Here is an 18,132-nt window from a genome sequence, read left to right as displayed (position 1 = left end):
GCAAGTTAGATATTAGGTTACTGAAAAAGATATGTAATCCTTGAACTTACACTCTAAAGAGTGAGATAAAATATGTGCAAATAATAAGATCAGTTCCCTTTTACTGAGCCCTCAGTAAGTTCCAGGTATCAGAACAGGTATCTTGTATACAGGTCCTCATCTCACATTCTAGACCAGATGTCCTACTGCAAAAGTGTATTATCACCATGAGGGAACTCAGGGTCAAGGGAGGTAACTGACCATCACTGAGTGAGTGGCAAAGGTAGGACTTGAACCAGCATACTCACTCCAAAATTCTTGTCTCTGCATTATCGATGCTAAATGAATGAGAGCAGCAGTTTGTTGTAATAGAGATCAGGAAAGAAAAATATTTTTCCAGATCTGGTAGATAAAGAAAGCCTTTACTGAGTGAGGAGTTAAAAATTAAGCTAGTCTTGAAGGATGAACAGGATTTTAATAAATGGGGAAAAGATGGGGAGACAGATGTACTTAGACAGATTGATCAGCCGCTGTAATTCCTGAGAGCCAGGGCAGGTGTGCTCAGCAGCCTGGAAGCACCTGGACATTTTAGTAACCCTTTATTTAGAGAAAGATAATTTTGATTTTGAACCAGATAATTTATCCTTTTGGAGGCAAATAGTGAGACACTAGTAATAGGTTCATTGGACTACCTTTTAAAATCTAAGGCAGGGAAGAGAAAAAGTATCAGAGAAGTTAGGATTAATATATCTACTACATATTTATCCGTTGATTCACTTATTCATTCTACACTTATTTATTACAGGCCTAGTCTCTATAAAGAACAGTGAGAGATGGGAATACGAATAAAACACTGTCAAGAAGGAGCCCACAATCCTATAGGGATTAAACAAGTAAAGTAGTATAAAGTGATCATAATCGTAGAATTAGTATCAGACAGATCCCAGCTGAAGCTCTCTAGGATCTCAGAAAGTGAAGAAATCACTTCTTTTGATGTACATTGCAGGGGCAGTGCTACGAAGCGGTGAGGGAAAGAGTGGTGTCAGAGAAAACTGTGTTTCTCCCATAAAGGCTTTTTTGTTTTCTTCTTCTTGTTTTTATTTTTAACTTTCTATTAACAAACACTTTTATTATAAGAAGTGCCCAAAGGATTCCCTTTGATGGAAAGGACTCAATTCTTTTCCTGATTCTTTATCAGAGAAGTTGATTTGCTGCGTATGGTGGCAAGCGGGCTTCACCAGCTACTGAGAAAAAAGGTCCACAGACTGGCTTCCAGGTGCTTCTGTGGAGAGAAGTTTCAGTCCCTTGCATCCTCTTCCGGCAGCCCATCATTTAATTCCCAAAGCCGAAGCCCCACTGTTAATAGAGAACCTCGCATACAAACTGTGATTCCCTCAGCATTCAGGTGGTATAGAATATCTAGGCTTACCCTTCCCCCTAAGGGTAAGCTGGGACAAAGTGAGAGAGTGGCACGGACTTATATATACTATCAAAATAGATAGCTAGTGGGAAGCAGCTGCATAGCACAGGGAGATCAGCTCGGTGCTTTGTGACCACCTAGAGGGGTGAGATAGGGAGGGTGGGAGGGAGATGCAAGAGGGAGGAGACATGGGGATATATGTATATATATAGCTGATTCACTTTGTTATAGAGCAGAAACTAACACACCATTGTAAAGCAATTATACTCCCATGAAGATGTTAAAAAAATTTTTTAATAAATAAATTAAATAAAAAAAAGAATGTCTAGGCTACCCTATCTACTGTGATAATTTGCTTCAGTAACCTTTGGAGTATTGTGACGGACCCTAGTCCTAGATGGGACCTGAACATTTCTGGTCGGAGTGACTTTTCCCATATCCCCTCCAAGCAACCTGGATAACTTCCCTTACTCCAGGGCCCTTAGGCAAGACTAGTGGAGTCTGAGCTCCACAGTGGAAGCTAACATACAAAGTAGGTAACTCAGGAAGGGGGGAGGTTAGGGGCATGAGATGGCACAGTAGCAGGACGACTCTCATCTAAGATGAGTCTCTCCAAGTGGGCGGAGCTACCTCATATGTTGTTGTGGCTCCACAGCATCATGACGGGACCAGATGTTTATCAGGGCTGCAGAGCTAGAGAAGTTCTTGTACAAAGAGTGGGTGAACGCAACCTGGTGGCCCATGGGCTGGCCCACACTAGGGAGGCAGTGGGCATCTGATCCACCCACTGATGTACTCCATCTACGGAGCCACCTGCTCCTGCCTGTGTTCCCAAGCGGGCTCGACCCTAGCCTTAAGAATCGGGCACAGCAAGTGACAGTGACGGTGGTCAGCCATCCACTCATTCCACGGGTATGTGAGGGTCACTGTGCTAAGCGTCAGGTTTATAGTAATAAGCAAGATAGATGGAGTGTCTAGCATGCAGGTTGCTGCCTGCCCACAAGCCCTTTCTCCATCTTTCACTTGATGCTCTGGAGTAAATTAGATGCCTCCTCTGTTATTTGCTCTGTATGTTTCCTCTCTACATCCAAGCTTACTGCTGTTGGCAGCATCCTCCCCTGTCATTACAGCTCACAGACTTGAGAGCCTGAGTTGGAGCAGAAAGGGCTTGGGGAGATGGGGGGTAAAAAGAACGGCTCTTAATTACAGAAAAGTTAAATCATTTGCTCGGGGTCATTCAATCAGACAATGTTAGAGTTAAACAAAAAATCCTCAAATCCCCCAGATTAGGTTACACCCTTCCGCTGTTTGCATCTATAGTACCTTGAATCTTGCCTTTTGTAGCCTCCAATGCTCTTGTAGCTGTTTATTTAACGCCTGTGTTCTCCAGCCAATTTCAGGCTCTACTAGAGCTGACACCAGGCCCATTATTTTCCCTGTGCTAGCCCCTACATCTGTACACCCTTGGTGTAAAGTAGGTGGACAAAAATACTTGTTGAATTTATTTTAAATTTGCAGTCACCTGCCCTAGCTGTCGATTAAAAGTAGTCTCCCGAATCTAAAAATATTTCCCTTACGCAAATTTTTGAGCCTGGACATCCAGTGTCACGACAAAAAGGGCCTGGGACCCAAGGCCGATCTTAGAGAGATGAGACTCTAAACCAAGACAGAGACTATGAGCCAGAAGCGGGGATAAAGATGTTCCAAGTGTGCAACAAGGTGTGAACCGGAGACTAGGCGGTCTTGGGTGTGTAGTATTAACACAAAGATTTCTTCCCCATCGCACAAAGCTGCTGCTATTCAGCTCCTGCCACTTCACAACAAGCTCCCTTGGCTTGTGACTGCTGTATTAGCAAGGCTTCTATATTCAGAAAGAGCAAAGAAAGGGTACAAGGGGACATGGGTGAGGTGAGAAGGAAAAAGATATTTGCTTTGGAAAATCACTATCGGCCAAAGACGACTACCCTTTCTGATCTGGTCCTCGACCCTGAGGAGTGAATTGATGGTACCCTTTAAGAGGGAGGAATAGAGAACAACTGAGATATGGGGGACAGAGCAACCACTCACACTGGACAGGCCAGAAATCCCGAGGCTGGAGAGAATTTATATCCTGTCCAGAGAACCCAAGAGGACCATAATGGAACGGCTGTCTGCTGCAGGATGTCACACACCGGTGCTGGACTACCGTGCTTAAATGTGCTTGAGCAGCTGGCGGTGCATGGCAAGGCCACACCCGCTTTGGATAGAACACAGAGCCTCTCCTCCAGGTCATGAGTCCAAGTGCCAATCATCTTGGGATGAGCTAGACACTGAGATTGGAAATTGAAGACTAAGGAGAGATTGGAAATTAAAGACTAAGGAGGTAAGCCTTAGAATAAAAGAAAAGGAAGTTTTTTTCAGGCCTCTCTTTGCTTTGGGCTCAGAATTCTAGTCATGCTTAAGGATCTTAAGACAAGGGTAGCCTCTGACAGGGAGGAAGCCCTCGAGGGACCCCATGAGGGATGACCGTGGCCTGTGGGCCCTCTCTGAGCACCCACAGCTAGTAGCCAGTGTGCCTCCCCATCCACGATTCCAAATCTATCAGAGGAGTCTTAAATACTGCAGCCTGTCTCAGCTGTGGTTTACAGATTTGAGGAACGGATCCATTGCCCACACCTGGGTCAGAGCAGCGGTGGGGCTGTATTTCTCTCAGCTGGTATGGCGGTGGCAATAGAGAAAAGGATTCTCAGGGACAGAGAGAGGTCCAACAGGTCCCACCATACAGAGATTTTCACTTCTCAGCTCACTTTAGAGAATGATAGTGCCAACATCATTGATTCCGACCAAATGGATTTTCATACCTGGTCTTGGAGAAGAACTTGTGGTTCAATGAAGCATGGGCAGTGCAGGTGTTGTAAACTTCATAAGGGCAAAGATTTTGTCTTGTTTCCCATTTTATCTCTAATGCCAAATACAGTATCTGCTACACAGTAGGAATTTTATTACTGTTTTTATGAACAAACTAATGAATGAATCTTACATTTTGCCTTGTATACCAGTAAAAACAATATTTATGAATGAATGTATTAAAATGAACATCCACTTTAGAAACATATAAAGTCATGTGAGGTGGTTACTTAGAGATTTTCATTTACCTATTTGGAAATATTGGTAAATTCTCTAACTGCTAAATTATTAATGGGAAAACAGAGTTAGTTTAATGAAGACCCTGACCTAGCATTTCATGGTCAACGAGGCGGTTGGCAAAATCTAACATGAACGGAAATGCATTCAGCATTTCAAGAACAAAAGCTTCTTTAGAGTAAGTTAATAGTCCCTTTCAGAGCACGCCTACCCACAGAAAATGAAGTGGGCTGTTACTGGGATTTTGTTTTTGTTTTAGTGGGTATTGAATACCAACGTGGTATAAGTAACTTTGGTACACACAGAATTAGGCAAAAACTGGTCTGCTGTAAGTCCTGCCACTCCATCAAAGCAAAGAAAACCAGTGAATAGATACATCAAGAGTAGTATAAATTCACAACGGTTATGACCCAAGGAGTTTTTGGGAAGCTAGTATCATACTCGTGCAGTAAGATTTTTTTAATCTCCTTTAAAATAATATTTTAATTTGGGAAGAATTCACAAGCATTGGTGGGTTTTAAAACAATTTAGGAACCCTTACTGACTTGCTAGAAATGTGACTACACATATTCTTATTAGGTCAATTTAATACAGGCAAAGCTGAAAAGTCCCTGAGCTAAATCTTTACCACTGCGGCCACCTTCGACCCCATGCCACCATACACACAAACGCACGCTGTATTTCTCCACCACCTTCCAATACAGCAAGACCGGCAGAGAACGTAGGACCAGAATCAGTGTCAAAAACATCACTATAAGTTTCTGCTTGAAAATGCTGAAGGAAATGTGCTTACCAAAGGTGAAATGAGTATGATCGTAGTTAAACCATTCCAAGGCCATTCTGTCTACACTTTGAGGAAAACTAAAATGTTGAAAATAGCAAGCAACCTTTAAATAATTAAAACAAGGAGCTCATCTGCTCTTGCATAATCTATTCTTCAGTAGCCTGGAAAGCTTGAGAAAGAGAGCCAAGATCTAAATTCCCATGAAGGAAAGACCATGATAGATGGTCTGCACAGACTCTGAATCTGAGTGGTCACCTGCGGCAACTCACCTGCTCTCTGGGACCCCCTTGTGCCTTCTGGAAATGGGGATGAATGACCCACCCTTCTTACATGGTCATGTGGGGAGCTATAGGCTCTCCTATAGCTTTTAGAAAAGTAGCTCACACTCAGCTTAGCACTCAAAGTCTCCCTAATGCTGGCCCACCTCTGTCCTCAGTGATATCACTATGCTTCAGGTTACCAAACTCTTTGTCACTCCCCACACTCACCGAGGGTCTCAAGCTTTTGTACACTCTCCTCCCTCTGCCTGCCTCTCTCTTTTCTTCTCTTGCCAGTTTAGCCATCCTTCCAGACTCGGCCTGCCTGTGTCTTATCAGCCATGCCATCTTCATTACACTGCCCTTCAGGTTTCTCCCCAGCCACCCGACTTCCTACTTGTAACCTATGCATAAGGCCACCAGTCACTGAACACACAATTATTCAGCTGTCTCTTTACCTTTCTCATTAGACTTTAGGCTCCTTTAGGGATTGAGCATAATTTCAGTATCCTCAGTACCTAGCACCTTGCTTGGTACATACTAGACATTCAGAAGTGAGTAGATAAATAAATATGATTTCACAGCCAAGCCATTTAAGGAACTTTTCTGTTTCACCAACTACTATCTCATACTCTGGTCTTATCCCAGAAAATTATGCCCTGACAGCAGGAATGCTTCATTTGTTGACAAGTCAACAAATAAAGTCCTTGCATGGTAATGGAAATGAGTGATTAGTTTTGTTCGATTTGGACTAATGTTATTTATTTCCCCATTCAACTGCTTCCTTCCCACCCCAGTCCTCTTTGACGTCACTGTGTTTAAACCATCGTCCACTCCCCTTTTTGTCTCCACTGATATTAAAATATGAAGAAGAAAATCACATGTTGGGTTGTGTGTATGTCCCAGAGCAATGTCAGGAGCCGGTGTGCTTTACTTATGGACACGCAAATGACAAACTCGGTTGAACATAGTTTCAGTCACTTATGACTTGCTCCACTTTGTAGGAACAAAGACCCATTACAAGTGCAGCCTGTTGAGACAATACGCTGATGAGATAACTGAGCTACTTCCAACTATTGATGCTCCTTCCCAAAATGCGTGAATACAATTTCTGCAAAAAAGAAGCTGAAAAGGAGTATCTAAAATTTTTCAATGGGTTTAATTATCTTGGTTATAAACAGAGATAATGATGGAGAAAACCCAAATTGAACAAACCTGACTGGCACAGTACTCTTAATCAGCCTTTTCCTGGACCAACAACTAGGAGGAAAAAAAAATTAAAAAAAGAAAACGAAAAAGAAAGAAATGCAGGCTCATTAAATTTGACCTACAAGATTAAAGCACCACCTAGAGGAAACAATGAACATCAACCACTTTTGCACAGGATCTCCTTTTTTAAAAAAAAATCTTTACCGGAGTATAATTGCTTTACAATGTTGCGTTAGTTTCTGCTGTATAACAAAGTGAATCAGCTATATGCATACCAATGTCCCCATATCCCCTCCCTCTTGCGTCTCCCTCCCACCCTCCCTATCCCACCCCTTTAGGATCTCCTTTTTAAACCCAACAAACAAATGTTTTCTTGGATCACCAGTCTCTCAGTGTCTAGTGAATTTACAAATTCTTCCCTTTTAAATTTATGCTAAAAATTAATTGCAGACTTGCAAAGAAAGAACAAACAACAACTTCTTTTATTATCCCCCAAACCTGTTAACACAAACACTCGGGGCCTCGACGTAAATAGACATGTGTGGGTTGCGCACCATCTGTGTGTGATGCTGTTTGCCAAGTACCCTCTTATAGCAGCCAGCACAGACACAACCAGAGCTCCTGGCCATCTGTATCTTCTCTGGACTTTGTCTGATCCCTCTCTGGGAAGGTGGTGAGGTCAAAATTCTACTTTGTGCCACAGCATATGGAAAGACAATATGGTAGAAGGGTTAAGAGCATGAACTCCTAACAGACAAACCTGGATTTGAATCTCAACTCCCTACTTCCGAGCTTTCTGGCTTGTGGACCAGACATCTCCATTCTTATATCTCAGTTTTCTTCACTGCTCTAAATGAGAGCAATAATAATATCTACTTGCTGGGATGATAATATCTAATTGAAAGACTGTTATAAAAGTCAAACATGAGGACCAGTCCCTCCCATAAGGAAACTTCCACAAGCCTCTTAGATAGCCTCATCCAACAGAGGGCAGACAACAGAAGCAAGAAGAACTACAAACCTGCAGCCTGTGGAACGAAAACCACATTCCCAGAAAGACAGACAAGATGAAAAGGCAGAGGGCTATGTACCAGATGAAGGAACAAGATAAAACCCCCCCAAAAAACTAAATGAAATGGAGATAGGCAACCTTCCAGAAAAAGAATTCAGAACAATGATAGTGAAGATGATCCAGGACCTCAGAAAAAGAATGGAGGCAAAGATCGAGAAGATGCAAGAATTGTTTAACAAAGATCTAGAAGAATTAAAGAACAAACAGAGATGAACAATACAATAACTGAAATGAAAAATACACTAGAAGGAATCAATAGCAGAATACCTGAGGCAGAAGAACGGATAAATGAACTGGAAGACAGGATGGTGGAATTCATTGCTGCAGAACAGAATAAAGAAAAAAGAATGAAAAGAAATGAAGACAGCCTAAGAGACCTCTAGGACAACATTAAATGCAACAACATTTGCATTATAGGGGTCCCAGAAGGAGGAGACAAAGAGAAAGGACCTGAGAAAATCTTTGAAGAGATTATAGTCAAAAACTTCCCTAACATGGGAAAGGAAATAGCCACCCAAGTCCAGGAAGCGTAGAGAGTCCCGGATAAACCCAAGGAGAAACACACCGAGACACATAGTAATCAAATTGGCAAACATTAAAGATGAAGAAAAATTATTGAAAGTAACAAGGGAAAAACGGCAAATAACATACAAGGGAGCTCCCGTAAGGTTAACAGCTGATTTCTCAGCAGAAACTCTACAAGCCAGAAGGGAGTGGCATGATATACTTAAAGTGATGAAAGGGAAGAATCTACAACCAAGATTACTGTACCTGGCAAGGATCTCATTCAGATTCGATAGAGAAATCAAAAGCTTTACAGACAAGCAAAAACTAAGAGAATTCAGCACCACCAAACCAGCTCTACAACAAATGCTAATGGAACTCCCCTAAGTGGGAAAACCAAGACAAGAAAAGGACCTACAAAAACAAACCCCCCCAAAAAAAAAAAAAAAAAAAAAAACAAACCCAAAACAATTAAGAAAATGGTCACAGGAACATACATATCGATAATTACCTTAAACGTGAATGGAGTAATTGCTCCAACCAAAAGACACAGGCTTGCTGAATGGATACAAAAACAAGACCCATATATATGCTGTGTACAAGAGACCTACTTCAGACCTAGGGACACATACAGACTGAAAGTGAGGGGATGTAAAAAGATACTCCATGCAAATGGAAATCAAAACAAAGCTGGAGTAGCAATACTCATATCAGACAAAATAGACATTAAAATAAAGAACGTTACAAGAGAAAAGGAAGGACACTATGTAATGATCAAGGGATCAATCCAAGAAGAAAATATAACAATTATGAATATATATGCACCCAACATAGGAGCACCTCAATACATAAGGCAACTGCTAACAGCTCTAAAAGAGGAAATCGGCAGTAACAAAATAAAACTGGGGGACTTTAACACCTCACTTACACCAATGGGAAGATCATCCAAACAGAAAACTAATAAGGAAACATAAGCTTTAAATGACACAACAGACCAGATAGATCTAATTGATATTTAAAGGACATTACATGAAAAAACAGGAGATTACACTTACTTCTCAACTGTGCACGGAACATTCTCCAGGATAGATCAGATCTTGGGTCACAAATCAAGCCTCAGTAAATTTAAGAAAATTGAAATCATATCAAGCATCTTTTCTGACCACAACACTCTGAGATTAGAAATCGATTAAAGGGAAAAAAATGTAAAATACACAAACACGTGGAGGCTAAACAATACATTACTAAATAACCAAGGGATCACTGAAGAAATCAAAGAGGAAAGCAAAAAATACCTAGAGACAAATGACAATGAAAACACGATGATCCAAAACCTATGGGATGCAGCAAAAGCAGTTCTAAGAGGGAAGTTTATAGCTAAACAAGCCTACCTCAAGAAACATCTCAAATAAACAATCTAACCTTACACCTAAAGGAACTGGAGAAAGAAGAACAAACAAAACCGAAAGTTAGCAGAAGGAAAGAAATCAAAAAGATCAGAGCAGAAATAAAAGAAATAGAAACAAAGAAAACAATAGCAAAGACCAATAAAACTAAAAGTTGCTTCTTTGAGAAGATAAACAAAATTGATAAACCATTAGCCAGACTCATCAAGAAAACGAGGGAGAGGACTCAGATCAATAAAATTAGAAATGAAAAAGGAGAAGTTACAACAGACACCACAGGAATACAAAGCATCCTAAGAGACAACTACAAGCAACTCTATGCCAATAAAATGGACAACCTGAAAGAAATGGACAAAGCCTTAGAAAGGTATAACCTTCCATGACTGAACAAGGAAGAAACAGAAAATATGAACAGACCAATCACAAGTAATGAAATTGAAACTGTGATTAAAAATCTTGCAACAAAGGCTTCCCTGGTGGCACAGTGGTTGAGAGTCCGCCTGCCGATGCAGGGGACACGGGTTTGTGCCCCGGTGTGGGAAGATCCCACATGCTGCGGAGCGGCTGGGCCCATGAGCCATGGCCGCTGAGACTGCGCGTCTGGAGCCTGTGCTCCACAACGGGAGAGGCCACAACAGTGAGAGGCCCACGTACCACAAAAAAAAAAGGAAAAAAAGAAATCTTCCAAGAAACAGAAGTCCAGGACCAGATGGCTTCGCAGGTGAATGCTATCAAATATTTAAAGAGCTAACACCCATCCTTCTCAAACTCTTCCAAAAAATTGCAGAGGAAGGAACACTTGTAAACACATTCTATGAGGCCACCGTCACCATGATACCAAAACCAAACATAGATGCTACAAAAAAAAGAAAATTACAGACCAATATCACTGATGAATATAGATGCAAAAATCCTCAACAAAATACTAGCAAATAGAATCCAACAGCACATTAGAAGGATCATACACCATGATCAAGTGGGATTTATGCCAGGAATGCAAGGATTCTTCAATATACACAAAGCAATCAATGTGATACACCATATTAACAAATTGAAGGAGAAAAACCATATGATCATCTCAATAGATGCAGAAAAAGCTTTTGACAAAATTCAACACCCATTTATGATAAAAACTCTCCAGAAAGTGGGCATAGAGGGAACCTACTTCAACATAATAAAGGCCATATACGACCAACCCACCGCAAACATCATTCTCAATGGTGAAAAACTGAAAGCACTTCCCCTGAGATCAGGAACAAGACAAGGATGTCCACTCTCGCCACTATTATTCAACATAGTTTTGGAAGTCCTAGCCACGGCAATCAGAGAAGAAAAAGAAATAAAAGGAATACAAATTGGAAAAGAAGAAGTAAAATTGTCACTGTTTGCAGATGACATGATACTATACATAGAGAATCCTAAAGATGCCACCTGAAAACTACTAGAGCTAATCAATGAATTTGGTAAAGTTGCAGAATACAAAATTAATGCACAGAAATCTCTAGCATTCCTATACACTAATGATGAAAAATCTGAAAGAGAAATTAAGGAAACACTCCCATTTACCATTGCAACAAAAAGAATAAAATACCTAGGAATAAACCTACCTAGGGAGACAAAAGACCTGTATGCAGAAAACTATAAGACACTGATGAAAGAAATTAAAGATGATACCAACAGATGGAGAGATATACCATGTCCTTGGATTGGAAGAGTCAATGTTGTGAAAATGATTATACTACCCAAAGCAACCTACAGATTCAACGCAATCCCTATCAAATTACCAATGGTACTTTTTACAGAACTAAAACAAAAAGTCTTAAAATTTGAATGAAGACACAAAAGACCCCGAATAGCCAAAGCAGTCTTGAGGGGAAAAAAAGGAGCTGGAGGAATCAGACTCCCTAACTTCACACTATACTACAAAGCTACAGTAATCAAGACAACATGGTACTGGCACAAAAACTGAAATATAGATCAATGGAACAGGATAGAAACCCAGAGGTAAACCCACACATTATGGTCAACTAATAATCTATGACAAAGGAGGCAAGGATATACAATGGAGAAAAGACAGTCTCTTCAATAAGTGGTGCTGGGAAAACTGGACAGCTACATGTAAAAGAATGAAATTAGAACACTCCTTAACACCATACACAAAAATAAACTCAAAATGGATTCAAGATCTAAATGTAAGACCGGGCACTATAAAACTCTTAGAGGAAAACATAGGAAGAACACTCTTTGACATAAATCACAGCAAAATCTTTTTTGATCCATCTCCTAGAGTAATGGAAATAAAAACAAAAATAAACAAATGGGACCTAATGAAACTTAAAAGGTTTTGCACAGCAAAGGAAACCATAAACTAGACAGAAAGACAACCCTCAGAATGGGAGAAAATATTTGCAAACAAGTCAGTGGACAAAGGATTAATCTCCAAAATATACAAACAGCTCATGCAGCTCAATATTAAAAAAAACAAACAACCCAATCCAAAAATGGGCAGAAGACCTAAATAGACATCTGTCCAAAGAAGACATACAGATGGCCAAGAAGCACCTGAAAAGCTGCTCAACATCACCAAGTAGAGAAATGCAAATCAAAACTACAATGAGGTATCACCTCACACCAGTTACAATGGGCATCATCAGAATATCTACAAACAACAAATGCTGGAGAGGGTGGGGAGAAAAGGGAACCCTCTTGCACTGTTAGTGGGAATGTAAATTGATACAGCCACTAGGGAGAACAGTATGGAGGTTCCTTAAAAAACTAAAAATAGAATTACCATATGACCCAGCAATCCCACTACTGGGCATATACCCAGAGAAAACCATAATTCAAAGACACATGCACCCCAATGTTCACTGCAGCACTATTCACAATAGCCAGGTCATGGAAGCAACCTAAATGCCCACTGACAGATGAATGGATAAAGAAGTTGTGGTACATGTATACAATGGAATATTACTCAGCCATAAAAAGGAACGAAATTGGGTCATTTGTAGAGACACGGATGGATCTAGAGACTGTCATTCAGAATGAAGTAAGTCAGAAAGAGAAAAACAAATATCATATATTAACACATATATGTGGAACCTAGAGAAATGGTACAGATGAACTGGTTTGTATGGCAGAAATTGAGACACAGATGTAGAGAACAAACGTATGGACACCAAGGGGGGAAAGCAGCAGGGGGTGGGGGTGGGGGTGGGATGAACTGGGAGACTGGGATTGACATGTATACACTGATGTGTATAAAATGGATGACTAATAAGAAAAAAAATAAGTAAAAAATAAACATTAAAAAAAATCAATTATGAGAATATAAATAACCTAGCATTGTATTTAAAATTAGGAAGCATTCCCCAAATATTTGTCAAAAGTTTTATCATTCTATTTATTAGCTTATTCTAATTTCTACCTAATTGTTTCAATGATGCAAAACAAAATCCATGAAGTGGAATTTCACTAAGGTGAAATGCTATCCCTTTTTGGACTATGCAATTCTTTAAAGAAGTCACTTTATATATTTCAACAGAAAACCTTTAGGATTTTGTTATCAATCTAGTGATGAATTATACTCCAATGTGTGCTAGATAAGCTCCTGCAGACATCATGTGTGATGTGCAGACATGACCCAAATGTGGTTGATTGGTTTTATGGCACAAAACACCTCTGAACCAAGCAAGAAAGACAGGACAATAGTGTCCTCAAGTCATCATGCACAGGGCTTCCCTGGTGGTGCAGTGGTTAGGAATCCGCTTGCCAATGCAGGGGACAGGGGTTCGAGCCTTGGTCTGGGAAGATCCCACATGCCGCAAAGCAACTAATCCTGTGTGCCACAACTACTGAGCCCGCACTCTAGAGTCCGTGAGTCACAACTGCTGAGCCCGTGTGTCACAGCTACTGAAGCCCGCATGCCTACAGCCTGTGCTCCGCAACAAGAGAAGCCACCGCAATGAGAAGCCTGCGCGCCGCAATGAAAGAATAGCCCCCCCCTCGCCACAACTAGAGAAAGCCCGCGCACAGCAACAAAGACCCAAAGCAGCCAAAAATTAATTAAATAATTAATTTTTAAAAAAAAGTCATCATGCACAAAGCCAACATGCTTACTAAATTTCTTTTTCCCTAATTGGAATTATAGACTCCCTTGAACCAATCAAGCATTCTACTACAACACAGGCTAAAAATGAAACATATAAATGGATCTAGCTGAATGCAGGCTAGAAAGAACTGACATTATAAATTCTGAAGACCCCCTTTGTGTTTTCCAAATTGTCCAATACTGAGAATAGTTTTTTTTTTTTTTTTTCAATAATATGTTTGCAACAGAGCCTTTAAGGAATCTGCATATTTGATTTGGAAGGAAAGAGTCATTCCCCATATTCCTCAAAAGAAAAGGTGACAATACAGGAATATCTTGTTGTCTTGTCTTATTTGCTGGCTTTTTCTTTCTCTTGCAAAAGAAGTCTTCATTTAATTTCAAGGAAGAAGGGAATGAAGCAACCACAGGCATTTATAACAAGAGACAGATGGCTGAACTGGTCACCTGTCTGCAGAAATTATTCATGGAAAGGAAAAAAAGCAGCAGAGAACAAATAATTCTTATGTGTATGTATGTGTTTTCTAATAACCTCAAACCACGCTTTCGTTTTAAAAGATGAATCTCAATCAGAGTAGTAAAAAAAAATGGAGAAAAGGACAGAATTGTTACTACTATCCTCACTGGAGATGGATGATATGAAATACTCCCATTTGATCATGATAGATGATCCCTGTTCTCTACTCTGGAAAATGAATAGCCTCCCTCACAAGCACCTCCCTATAGCCTCCCTGAGGAAAAGGAGGGCTCTCTCCTGTCCAAACCTGACAACTGGATTTAACGGTGCATGGAAGTAAGGTGTCCCTGGGTTGTAGCGTCACGTTGACTCAGAAGTGGTAAATGAATTCAGCTTGGTCCTTGCACTTTCAGTAAAGACAACCAAAAAAAGAACCTCTTCTTTCTCAATATTCCTTTGGCTATGTTTTCAATCCAGATCTGCATGTGAGATTACCACTTCTTTTTTCTGGAATCTATTTTTTCTGGCATTGTGGCTCTCAAAACCAATATCACTAAGAATGGTACCATTTCAGATATTGATGGTTTTCCCCTCAGTCTTATGAAGAACCAGCGTGAACCAATACTTGATAAGCACTTAAAACATTCATACTTAATAAGTATTTTAACATGTATAGAGAAGACTGCTTTCCCAGGAATAAGCGGGGAGGGCTAATGAGGGAACAGAAGAGACCCTAACAAGATAGGACCATAATCGGTTAGGTACTCAAATCTCTTTCTAGAAAACATCATTCTCATACCACCTAATTTAAAGACCAATAGGAAAATTTTCAGATTCAATGCAAACATCAGAATCTAAACCCCCGGAGTCTCCTTTTTTGCATCATTTTTTGGGAGACAAAGAAGCCTGAACTCGTAAACTCACAGTAATTGTGATTTTTTTTTTTTTTTTTAAGACAGTGAATCTATAATTCTTAAGTTGGGTGGTAGGTGCATGAGTATTTATTTTGTTATTTTTATACTTTACATATATTAACATATTATAAATTTTATTCGCATGTGTTCAACAATTAAGAAAAACATGACAATTATTTAAAGAAGAAATGAAAAGGTAAATTACAATCTTCAGCAATTATGGTAAAAAGCTAACACTTTAAAATAAGGATGGTGGGGTACAAGGGTGTTGAATATTTTCTGCATTTTCTATATGCTTGAAATTTTTCATAATTTTAAAATTAAACTGGACTTTAAAAAAAAATCACATGCTGCTGCTTTTCACCTAATTTAGTTTTTGGTGACAAGGTGTAACAGTGTTGTTTCTTAGGAATGATTTTCTAATTTCTCAAAGGGAGACAGTTTCCACCTTAAGTCCCCCAAATATTGAATAACCCTTTCTTCTGTGGATATCTAAACAATTTACAAAACAGTGGTAGGGTTTATTTCTCAAAAGGTAAAATAAAATCACAAAGAATATTAGTAACCTTGGGTTGTCCTGCTTCAGCAACTTGACAGAGCCTAAATTTCTAAGCCAAAGAACCAGAAAATCATAGGATTAAGAAAGAGGCAAATAGTAGCTGACCTTGCACCCATCTCCTCAGGGGTGGTATATGACCATGATTTATCAGTTTCTCCCACCTAATCCTATCAACACAATTGCTTTGTTTTCTGTTAAAAAAAAAAAAAAAAAGTCTTCTTTTTGAGATATAATCTCAGGCATGTAACATGGCTGAATTTCACCCAACAGCACACTTTGAGGATTCTCTTCAACAGTAACAGTTGACAGAAAAGACAATCAGCTGGGAACAATAAGTGAAGCAAGGATGTAGTCAAGAAATGAATGGTGCTCCATGTTTCAATGTGCATGGTCTGAACAAAATTGTTAGAATACATGTATGCATTACAGATGCCTTGATAACTCACACCAAATGGTGCCAAAAGAAAAAAAAGAAAAGAAAACCTAATATATTTGATGTACCTCATGCCTTTGCTGCATAAATGTTTTTGACCAGAATTCTGTAAGATTAAAAAAAATGTATCAAAAGATTTTCCTGTTGCAGGGGAGGTTTCTCGACCCTCTAAATGTTCAGAATGTGTCCTCTTTAAGAAGGAAAAATTGCACACATTTCACACTGAGGCAGGAAATAAGTTTTGAATGCTTCAAGCATTTCAGTTTAGCAACAGGGAGCTTGGGGAGGATTCTGAGGGCTGAAGAGTCAGAACCCCCTGGTATTTCTATCAGCGAGAAACCTGGAGCCTGGGCACAGGGGCAGAACTCAGATGACCGCAATTCTGCCTACATCAGAGGAACAATGAACTTGGAATGAACTTGTTCCTAGACATACACAACCAAGGGTACTAAAAGTATAATTTAATCAGAGAGGCCATATGAGTTCATTCCGTTAGAAATCATACAATAAATATGATCTAACAATTTTTAAACCAATGTATGTCTGAAATACTATGCACTGAGTAATAGCGAAAGAGGTTTTAATATGACAAGTGAATTCTTCTTAACTTAAAAAAAAAATTTAGTTGGAAATAACAAAAAGTGAAAGCTAAAAGGAATAATAATCAAAGCTTATAAGATTACAAACAAAGTAGATTTCCTAAATCCTTGCCACCTTACCAATTCTTTGAATATTACAGTTGGTTGTTCTGCCTCCACATGGCTTGTACTCTGTTTTCAGTTGAGGCTAACGCTAAACTTCTCACTGCTAACACTAGCTCATGCCACCTTGCCATATACCCCAGCTATTACAAGAGCCTCCTAATGGCTTTCTTGCTTTCACTAGTTCTTCCAAAAAATATTCATTGAATCCCCCCTATGTATCAGACTCCGCTCGAAGGCCGGATTATTTCAATGATAAACAAATGGATGTGGTATCTTACGTATATGGGCCTTACTACGTTCTTTCAACTCACTCCCCACACTCTGCCAGGGGGCTCTTTCTAAGACATACTTTGCCCATATCACATATTTGCCCAAAAACTTCCACTGGTCCTCTTCCTCCAAAATCTTCCGCCCCTAGGAGCCCATGATCAGACCTCATCCGGGCCATCTCTCACACACCCTTCACCCTCCCTCTACTCCAATTAAACTTTCTACTCCCCAAACGATCCCTGACCTTTCCCACCCCCTGCCCTTGCTCACCTTGTTCTTTCTATGTAACATTGAGCCTGAGCAGAACTGAGCCTATATTCTAATAAAAAATAAAGGAATACATTGGACTCTGTAAAAGAAAGGGTACATCTAGATACACTAGTTAGGGAGGCCACTTGGAATGGGTTTAGTTTATAGTGAAGGTTAGAAAAAGAATAGAGGAAATACTTAAATATGAAGTCATCTACAAGAACAAAATTATTTTCTTGCAAGGGACAGGGAGTAACTCATCACACATATTAAGTTGCTTTTACTCTTTATCTTTAGGATACAACACAGTAATTTTTGCAGTAGAGTCATGCACTTGCCTCTCCAAGTACAGAGACTTCCTTCTAACTTGTCCCTTCTTTGGACACTGTTACCTCTGCCCTCTATTCCCTGGCCCTTTACTTCAGTCTAGTTGGTAAATGTAAAGGAGAATAAGAACTAGTGGGACATGATATTACACAAAACACTGTTTAGAAAATATTGACTTAGGATCACTGGCTAGAGAACCAGCAGTCAGGAGTCCTGGTTCTTGGACTCTGCTACTCATTAGCTGTGCGATCTTGGAAAAGTCAATACTTCCTTTTGAACCTTATTTATTTTTTATATGTAAAACAAGAAATAAATGAGATATTTATTTATAAATAAACAATTAATAAATTGTCAACT

At 39.7% G+C, this 18,132-nt stretch overlaps 1 protein-coding gene and 1 long non-coding RNA gene across 9 annotated transcripts in view; both read right to left on the bottom strand.

The window, feature by feature from the left end:
• The window catches only part of LOC125963381 (uncharacterized), a 37,907-nt gene extending 32,215 nt beyond the window's left edge, over window positions 1–5,692 (bottom strand). Inside the window, exon 1 of the long non-coding RNA XR_007475265.1 lies at window positions 5,576–5,692. This is a non-coding gene — a long non-coding RNA (uncharacterized LOC125963381). The remainder of the gene's footprint in view (window positions 1–5,575) is intronic.
• The window catches only part of NRXN3 (neurexin 3), a 1,701,263-nt gene that overhangs the window by 840,383 nt on the left and 842,748 nt on the right, over window positions 1–18,132 (bottom strand). The gene's annotated exons all lie outside the window — the stretch shown is intronic.

The sequence above is a fragment of the Orcinus orca genome, chromosome 2 (assembly GCF_937001465.1).
Source record: "Orcinus orca chromosome 2, mOrcOrc1.1, whole genome shotgun sequence".
Classification (NCBI taxonomy): Eukaryota; Metazoa; Chordata; class Mammalia; order Artiodactyla; family Delphinidae; genus Orcinus; species Orcinus orca.
Note: the sequence above shows the minus strand (reverse complement) of the source record. Positions and strands in the feature narration are given on the sequence as shown.